General features: G+C 41.0%; 1 pseudogene; it reads right to left on the bottom strand.

Moving 5' to 3' along the window:
- Window positions 1-208: 208 nt before the first annotated feature.
- On the bottom strand, window positions 209-8,941 carry LOC118636129 (annotated as a pseudogene).
- Window positions 8,942-9,159: the final 218 nt, after the last annotated feature.

Here is a 9,159-nt window from a genome sequence, read left to right on the forward strand (position 1 = left end):
AATGAGTATCATAGCTTTGAGATTCAGTCTAAGAATTTTTTTTTTTCCTCCTGCTCCGGTCAATAAAAAGGAAACTTTAGCCCTGGCCAGTTTGGCTCAGCAGTTGAGCGTTGGCATGCAGACCAGAGAGTCCAGGGTTCGGTTCCGCTGGGGGCACGTACCGCACACACACAAAAGGAAACTTTATTGAGGCTCCAGGGCCATGGGTTCAGGCAGGAGGCTGCCCTGCAGACGAGGAGGTGGTGCAAGGACCTTGTTTGACCTTCTTCGGGTGCAGGTTGTTGGTGTAGCTGCACATGTTGACAGCCCAAGGGTGCAGGCGGGTGTAACACTTTCAGCAGGTCACCTTGTCACAGTTGTACTTCCGGGCGAGTTGGTGGAGGGAGGGGTCAATGATGCCACCCCGCAGACCTAGCACCAACTTCAGGGTGGACTCTTTCTGAATATTGTAGTCAGAGAGACGCCGCCACCCTCCAGATGTTTGCCCGCAAAACCAGCCACTGCCTGTCAGGCAGGATGGCCTCTTTGTCCTGGATTTTAGTTTTCACATTCTCAGTGGTGTCGCTGGGCTCAGCCTGGAGGGTGATGGCCTTGCCAGTCAGCGTCTGACAAAGACCCACATCTCTGCGTCTGCAGGGGAGGCTGCTCGGCTTCCTCGTTAAAGAGAAAGAGAGCCCAGTCTGAGAATTCGTGAGAGAGAAGACTGAACTTCTCTCATTACTTCCTATCATGTTTTCTTTGTTTTAGACCCACACCTTGACCTGTATAATAATCAGTTTATAATGAGTGAACTTCTGCCTTAGCCCACATGCTTCTGGCTTCTCCATGTACGTCTGAGGCCTCGGGGCATAGAAGGCACGTGCTGTGATTCCACACCGAAAATATAGAGAAGATGATTTCCAAATTAGCTAAAGCAAATTCAAGCAGTCTATTCAGAAGTAATTGTCTGGAAAGCAAATATTAGGTAATGGGGGGAGAGCAAGATATTCAACCTACACAATGAAGCCATGTTATGACTCACTCTTTCTTGACATGCTAAAAACTTCATTTCAAACATTTTTGTAAATGTACAAAATTACAGGAGATATGATAAGGTAATAAGATACACATGGTGCCCAGCAGTGTGGCTCAGTGATTGAGCTTCAACCCATGCACCAAGAGGTCGCCGGTTCGATTCCCAGGCAGGACACATGCCCAGGTTGTGGGCCCGGATCCCCAGTGGGGGGCATGCAGGAGGCGGCCAGTCGATATTCTCTCTCATCGATGTTTCTATCGTTCTCTCGCTCTCTCTGTAAAATCAATAAAGAAAAAAAGAAAAAAAAGATACACATGGTGCCTCAATTAGCAAATATGATACTGGATTGAGGACAGAGTTCCTTTTGAATGTCGCTGACTTAGAAAAACCTTCAAAGACAAAAAATACTCAAATAAGATTTCAGGATATACCATATTTCATTGATTTCCCCCCCACACACACATTTCAGTATCCCTGAAATCAAAATGGCCCTTTAAAGGTGATGTTATGGCCGAGTTTAATAGGTAGAATCTTTTTTTCTTTCTTTCTTGGTGTAAAAATAGAATGCATTTTACAATTGATGGCATCCTAGATTTGGTAAAATATGGCATTACCTTGCTACTATTACTGAAGCAATTTATTTATGCTTTATTTTCTACCCTAACTGACCTCAACCACTAATCACATAAAAACCACCGCAAGCCAATCTCCTTTTCCTGATCTCCCCAGCCATTTTCAGACCAGCTTAGGAGCTACCCCGCTCTCTCGCCAAAACTTCATATTTAATCAAATTTTTCATACCTTCTTGGTGTGTGTATGTGGGGAAATCCACCCCACTTTCTGCAGAGTAGCCTCAACAATATCAATCATAGTCAGTGTGAATGGATCTCCTTGTAGTTGTACAGTGTACAGTCAGAGCTGCCATATACAGTAGCCCTGGCAAGTTCCATCTATTTGCAATAACTTTAATACCACCATTCATGTTTATTTCTGGAAAAAAGTCATCTATTTTCTTTTTTTTTAATATGTTTTTATTGATTTTTATTTTTTTAGAGAGAGAGGGGGGCATCGATGTGAGAGATACATGAATCAGCTGCCTCCTGCACGCCCCCTACTGGGGATCGAGCCCGCAACACCGGCATGTGTCCTGACCGGGAATCGAACCAGCAACTTTTTGGTGCATGGGATGATGCTCAACCAACTGAGCCACGTGGCCAAGGCCAAACTGTTTTTTTTTTCCTTTAATCAATGCAAATGGGCTAGGTTTTACTCTTATGGATGTTTTCCTGATGGATTGTTGGTCACTGAACAACACATTGTGTTTAGTTTACCTAAACAAGGAATAGTTTTATAGGAGATAAAACCGGAGGAATAACAAAGGAAAATATAAAAAGTGTCTATATTCCCCCAAACAATTGCTTAAAATCTCCCTTTGGAGAGAACTATGTAACTAACATATTTGAAAATTTTATCAAGTTCATATAGCCTACTATCATTTCCCCCTTTGTTACACTCTGTTTATAAAAAATTCTAGTTGAATCCCTGTCTTCCAATATCCATAGATTTAACCAAAGATTTTCATGTTCTAGAATATAGGAGGAGGAGGGACTGGGATAAGATAATTTGGAGGAACAGGATGATTACTGTTGTTGGGTGATGAACAGTGTCATTATCATAATGTACTGGAGAAAGTAAAAGTGGCATTTTCTATCTTACTAGATGAATGGCATCCTCATGTTGGCATTAGGGACTTCCTCTCCATTTCAAAATGCTCTTGAATAATCCAAGGGATCAGATCATTCCCTAGCAATATAACCTATACGTTTTAGACTGAAAACATTTTCAGGAAGACTCACTAGTATAGATTTTGCAACAATTAGAGTGCAGACTACTAAAGATCCACATACCAGGTGTCAGTTCAAAAGGCTTATCATTTATCCAGTGTGTTCAGCATTAAAATACAAAATTACACATAATTTATTACATGTTCTAATATTGTGAAAACTGCAGAGATAAGGAGGCAGAAACAACAACAGAAAAATAATAAATTTCACTTAAAAAAACAAACACTTTTCCTTGAAAAATATGTCTATAGAGCATTAAGAAGTTTACCAGGTGAGTCTGGCTGGTGTGGTTCAGTGGTTGAGCATTGACCCATGCACCGAGAGGTCGCCGGTTCGATTCCCAGTCAGGGCACATGCCCAGGTTGTGGGCCCGATCCCCAGTGGGGGAAATGCAGGAGGCTGTCAATCGATGTTCTCTCTCATTGATGTTTCTATCTCCCTCTCCCTCTCCCTTCCTCTATCTCTAAAATCACTAAAGGAAAAAAGAAATTGTAAAATTACTTAAAAAAAAAAAGGAAGTTTACCAGGTGAAAACAAGTCATCTCTCTCTTTATTTTCATTAAGGTAATTGATTATCAGTAATTGGCACGAAATTTATTCCCAAATGAGACCCTTTATGATGGTGAAAGAAAGAATAATAGCGCACAGTTAAGAAATATGCCACAGTATAGTCCCAAACAATTGGCTGCTGGTATCTATTTTTGTTGGTATATGTCAGTTACATAAAACTAATCAATCTACTATCTAGATCTCTCTTTGATAGTCAATAAAATGTCATCTAAAATAGCATAATTTATAGCTCTAAATGTCTGAGGTTTTTTTGTGTTTTTTTTTAATCCTCACCTGAGGACTTTTTTTTTTGCATTTATCTTTAGATAGAGCGGGAGGGAGAGAGGGAGGAAGAGAGAGAGAGAAACATCGACGTGAGAGAGACACATCCACTGGTTGCCACCCGCACAACCCCAACCTGGGCCGGGGACAAACAGCAAACGGGGTACACGCCCTTAGCGGGAACCGAACCTGGGACTCTCTGGTCTGTGGGCCGACGCTCTAACCGCTGAGCCAAACCCGCCAGGGCATAGATGTCCGAGTTTTTTTAAAGTAACTTCTATCTTTAAAAGTGAGTGTATAAGCTGTGATCATATAGGTAAAGCCCAATTGCAATTCTGTTGATCGTAATTGTAATAAATAGGTCTCTAGTTCCCTATCATTGTGATCTTCCCAAAACATCAATTAATTTAATTACAATATACAAACAATGTGAGAATGAAAAGTTACAATAACGTACCTAATTTTTATTTTCAAATACCAGCAGAAAACTGCAAGTACACTTAACACAGCAATGTGTTATCTCCGTGTTCTGCACACATTCCCTCTGTTACAGCTTTGACGATCACAGTACATGCCAATGCATTCTCATAATTTACAATCAAATTCAAAGTACAACATAGTCTTTTTTTTTTCTCAGCCCAGTAACTAGACAGTGTTTATTTCATAAGATCAAGGGCAAAACCCTGCTGACAGGAGAAATACATTTTCTTTTATATGGAATTGTACTGCATAATTTCTAGGAAAGGATAAGGTTTATATTGACAAGACCTGCTTACATCACAGGCGATGTCATCAAGAGAATTAGGTCAAAGCTTCTCAATGGTTCATAGACTAAGTGAGACCTATATTACCTTTGTACAACGCAGTCTTATTCCAAGCTAGCAATTTTCTAAAGGGTGAAATGTATTTGTTTCTTGTATTACTTTGGCTTTTAACTTTTAAAATATGCCCGTGAAGTATCATTTTTCATGCAGTCTCCATTCCAGCGAATCACAGGCATTTCTCAAAATGCTAAATATGAATCCACTTAAAATATTGCAAGTCAAGCAGCTAAGCGCGAGAAAGTCAGATCCTAAAATTTCCTGGGTCATTTTACTGACACCCGGAACTACATCGGAACTACTAATATCCTTTTCTCCATTTACCAATCCTTCGCAGTGTTACGAAAAAACTGAATTCTCCCTTTCCCAGATTCTTCATAAAGAATCACACCAATTTTCATTTGTATGAAAACTCTAATACACTTACTACTAGTTAGGTATTGCTGAATGGTAATACCAGCATATAGAGGGTCATCGAAAGCATGATGCTTAAAAACAGAATCTCGGGCCCTGGCCGGTTTGGCTCAGCGGTTAGAGCATCGGCCTGCGGTCCAGAGAGACCCAGGTTCGGTTCCCGCTAAGGGCACGTACCTCGGTTGCAGTTTGTCCCCGGCCCTGGTTGGTCGTGTGGGTGGCGGCCACTCGATGTGTCCCTTTCACATAGATGCTTCTCTCTCTCTCTTCCTCTCTCTCCCTCCCACTCTATCTGAACAAAAAATAGAAAAATGTCCTCGGGTGAGGATAAAAAAAAAAATTAAAAAAAAAAAAAAAAACAGAATCTCGGGAGATAGACAGCCTAGGTTCAAATCTCAGTTTTACAATTTAATAGCTTTCTTTTCTTTATTGATTTGAGAGAGAGAGGAAGGGAGAGGGAGAGAGAGATAGAAACATCGATTGGCTGCCTCCTGCATGCCCCCCACTGGGGATCCAGCCCACAACCTGGGCATGTGCCCCGACTGGGATTTGAACTGGCGACCTCTTGGTGCGTGGGTCAATGCTCAATCACTGAGTCACACCAGCCGGGACAATTTAATAGCTTTTTGATCTTGGGCAAGTTAATGAAGATCTCTGTGCTTTTGTTTCCTCATCTGTAGACTGGTGATGTTTACCAGACCTTCCTCAGGGTACTATTGGGGAGATTAAATTAATATATGTGAATAATACTGCAATGAACATAAGGGTACATATACTCTTTCGAATTAATGTTTCGTGTTTCTTTGGACAAATTCCCAGAAGAGGAATCACTGGGTCATAAGGCAATCCCATTTTTAATTTTCTGAGCTAACTCCATACTGCTTTTCACAGCGGCTGCACCAGTCTGCATTCCCACCAACAGTGTACAAGGGTTCCCTTTTCTCCACACCCTCGCCAGCACCTGTTGCTGTTAACAATAGCCAAGATTTGGAAGCAGCCCAAGTGTCCATCAGTAGACGAGTGGATAAAAAAGCTGTGGTACATTTACACGAACAGAATACTACTCTGCTGTAAAAAAAGAAAATGTTACCTTTGCAACAACATGGCTGGACCTGGAGAATATTATGCTAGGTGAAATAAGGCAGTTAGAGAAAGATAAGTACCACATGATCTCACTTATATGTGTAATTGAATGAACCAACTGAACTACCAAGCAAAACAGAGGCGGACTCATAGAGGGGCAGGCAGACAGCTCCGGAGTGTGTGTGTGTGTGTGTGGCCGGGGGGGGGGGGGGAGTGGAGGGCTGGAGCAAAAAGGAAAAAAAAAATAAGAGAACTCATAGACAAGGACAACAGTGTGGTGACTGCAGGGGGGGGAGGTGAAGAAGGGTAGAGTGGGGATAAATAGTGATGGAAAAAATTAAATTTTAAAAATTAATATATGACGCATTTAGAACAGTACCTCAAAAGGAAGTGCTAGGTAGTCATTTGCCTTTGTCATTTTTTTCAAAGGGTTCAACTTCGTCACTCTGCCAGAGATTCTCCTGAAAGGCTTCAGAAGAGAGATGCCATTCTAATGTGAGATCATGTCAGTCTTGAAATGCAGAGTGTGGTTTGCAGGTGGTTTTTGGCTTTTTTGCTCCTGGCATCAAGATGGAAATGCTGCACGAGGTCTCAAGCTCCCAAATGGTTTGGTTCCTAGCTACCTGTCTTTTCTTTTTCCTCCTATTTTGTTTTAGGCACATGACCTCTGCATAGACTGTCCTCACCTCACTCAGTCGCCTGACTCCTGTGTATCCGTCAGATGTCATCCCGGTGTCACTGCCGGGTCTACACCCACCATGGATGCTCTCAGGGCTCTGTGCAACCCTCCAGACTTCATCTGAGTCGGAACTTTGCTTTAATTCGTGTCACTCCTTAATTATGGCTTATCTCCACCACTACATTGTTTATGCACTAATAAATATTTAATATCAGAAAACAGCAACAACAAAAAGTGTTTAACCGTTCCCAATTAGAGTGGAAAGAGACAAAATTATAAGGCAGCCATCCATGGAATGATTTCATGTTTACAAAGGACCCAGAAAATAGGACATTTAAAAATCACTGTTCAAGACTGATAAACCTCAGAGGGAAGGGGAATGGAGGCGGGGGCGGGGGGGTAGATAAATGAAAGAACTTCTCTGCATAACCAATGGACACAGACAATAGTGTGGGGAAGGCAGGCAGGAGGGGGGTGGGGGCGGGGAGGAGGGGGTCAGTGGGGGGAAAAAAGAGTGAACATCTGTAATACTTTCAACAATAAAGATTAAAAAATTAAAAATAAAAAAATAAATAAATAAAATCACTGTTCAGGCTACTGAACCAGGGGAAATGCAGTGTTCTCTCATGATACTTCCAACTTGCTAGAAGATGCTATCAGAAAAAAAGATCAAAGCCAATCTCTTTTTGTTAGGCTGAGTATATCTTTCACCACTACATTTTAATTTTTTTTCCCTTTATTGCCTTTAGAGAGAGAGGGAGAGGGAGGGAGAGATAGAAACATCGATTGGCCGCCTCCTGCATGCCCCCCACTGGGGATCGGGCCCACAACCTGGGCATGTGCCCTGATTGGGAATCGAACTGGTGACCTCTTGGTGCATGGGTCAGCATTCAACCACTGAGCCACACCAACGGGACTTGCACCACTACATTTTAAAATACTATGAAGGTATGGAGTGTGCATGTTTTTGCTTGATACTGTGATCTCTGGTGCTTACATTGGTGTCCAACGCAGAGTAGCCACTCAAGGGTTTGTCAAGAAAAGCAATGAATGGGGAAAAAAGGAAGATTATGCATTGTGGCATATTATCTTCATTTGTACTAAATGGCAAGCACAATAAATGAATCGAGAGATGGCCAGAAATACTTTGCATGAAAAAGAAAATGATTCATCACTCTCCACTCATCTGTAAGCAAACATTTATTTTATAGGCAAGAATAACTTGGATGATACAGATAAAGCAAGCTCTGAAACAACATGACAAGACACAATAGTCACATGTGAGCACACCTCATGGGGCTTGTACAGAAAACCTTGATGCTTCAAATGATCATAACAAACTTCACCTGTAGTGTTCAAATACAATTCCCAAGAACATTCTGAAAAATTATACCTAAATAGTTGAGTTTTTGAGGGTAAATATATTGAGATAGAAATGGGGAAGTGTTTTTTTTTCTTCCTACTAAAAGCCATATGAATAAAACAAACAAAATCTGCATATTTGTAAGGCTCAGAAATATATTATTCCTCTTTTTATTTTGCAATTCACTTACATGTTCAAATCCTTTCCCTTTACTTCCCGTAACGTCTACCACAATTATTATCCTTGTGATATGTTTTGGTCATCTTCTTTGGTTTGAACATAGAAACCATTGAGGAAAATTCTTAAGGCGAGTAGGCAACTCGACTCAATTTAAGCCACTGGATTTGAGTGAGGCTTTTAATAGATTGAAATGATCTAGTGTGAAGGTGTGATACTTAGCCTTAAGGGAATAATCCTCAGGAATATAAGAAGTAAATAGGAATTATGCTACACTGTGTCTCAGCGATAAAGCTTTTTATGTAAGTTTCTACAGCTCTGTGAACCTGATATACACAAGCCCCATATTAATCTCTCAAACAATCCAGAGAAAACTATACTTATTTAAAACAGTTTAAAATGCTCAGAGAACAAATTTACAGCAGTTAACAAAAGTATATTGTCTTTTTCGCTTTGCATTATATTAAGGTATAATTATTTAAGACAGTCTTGTGACAGTACCTTTTAAATAGGTTTCTAGGGACTATACCTAAATTATATATTTAACCTCAGTAAGTGGAAACTTAACATTAGACTTATGAGTTAGTTGGAATTAACTGGATAGCGGAATAAGAGAGCCAGCTAGCTAAAACTAGTCCGCCTTCTTCATGGAAAGGTCCTCAGAAATAAAGCCATCGTTGTCCTCCATGGATGAACTCTCAGGAACAGAGTCATCCGATAAAGGAACGGAAGAAGTAGTTAGAGTTATTTTTCTCTCAGATGCCATTCGGATATAACCATTAAGTCTGTGGTCTAAGAATGCATTTGTCCTGGACAGAATGAAATTCAGTGGAGCATTAAATGCAACCACTGCGAATTGATGTATTTTCTTTCTGACCAGCGGAGGGCCGTGGTATATGGGATGGAAGGCCTTCTCCTGTGTCCACCTGGTA

Source organism: Molossus molossus, unplaced genomic scaffold (genome assembly GCF_014108415.1).
Source record: "Molossus molossus isolate mMolMol1 unplaced genomic scaffold, mMolMol1.p scaffold_m16_p_2, whole genome shotgun sequence".
Lineage (NCBI taxonomy): Eukaryota > Metazoa > Chordata > Mammalia > Chiroptera > Molossidae > Molossus > Molossus molossus.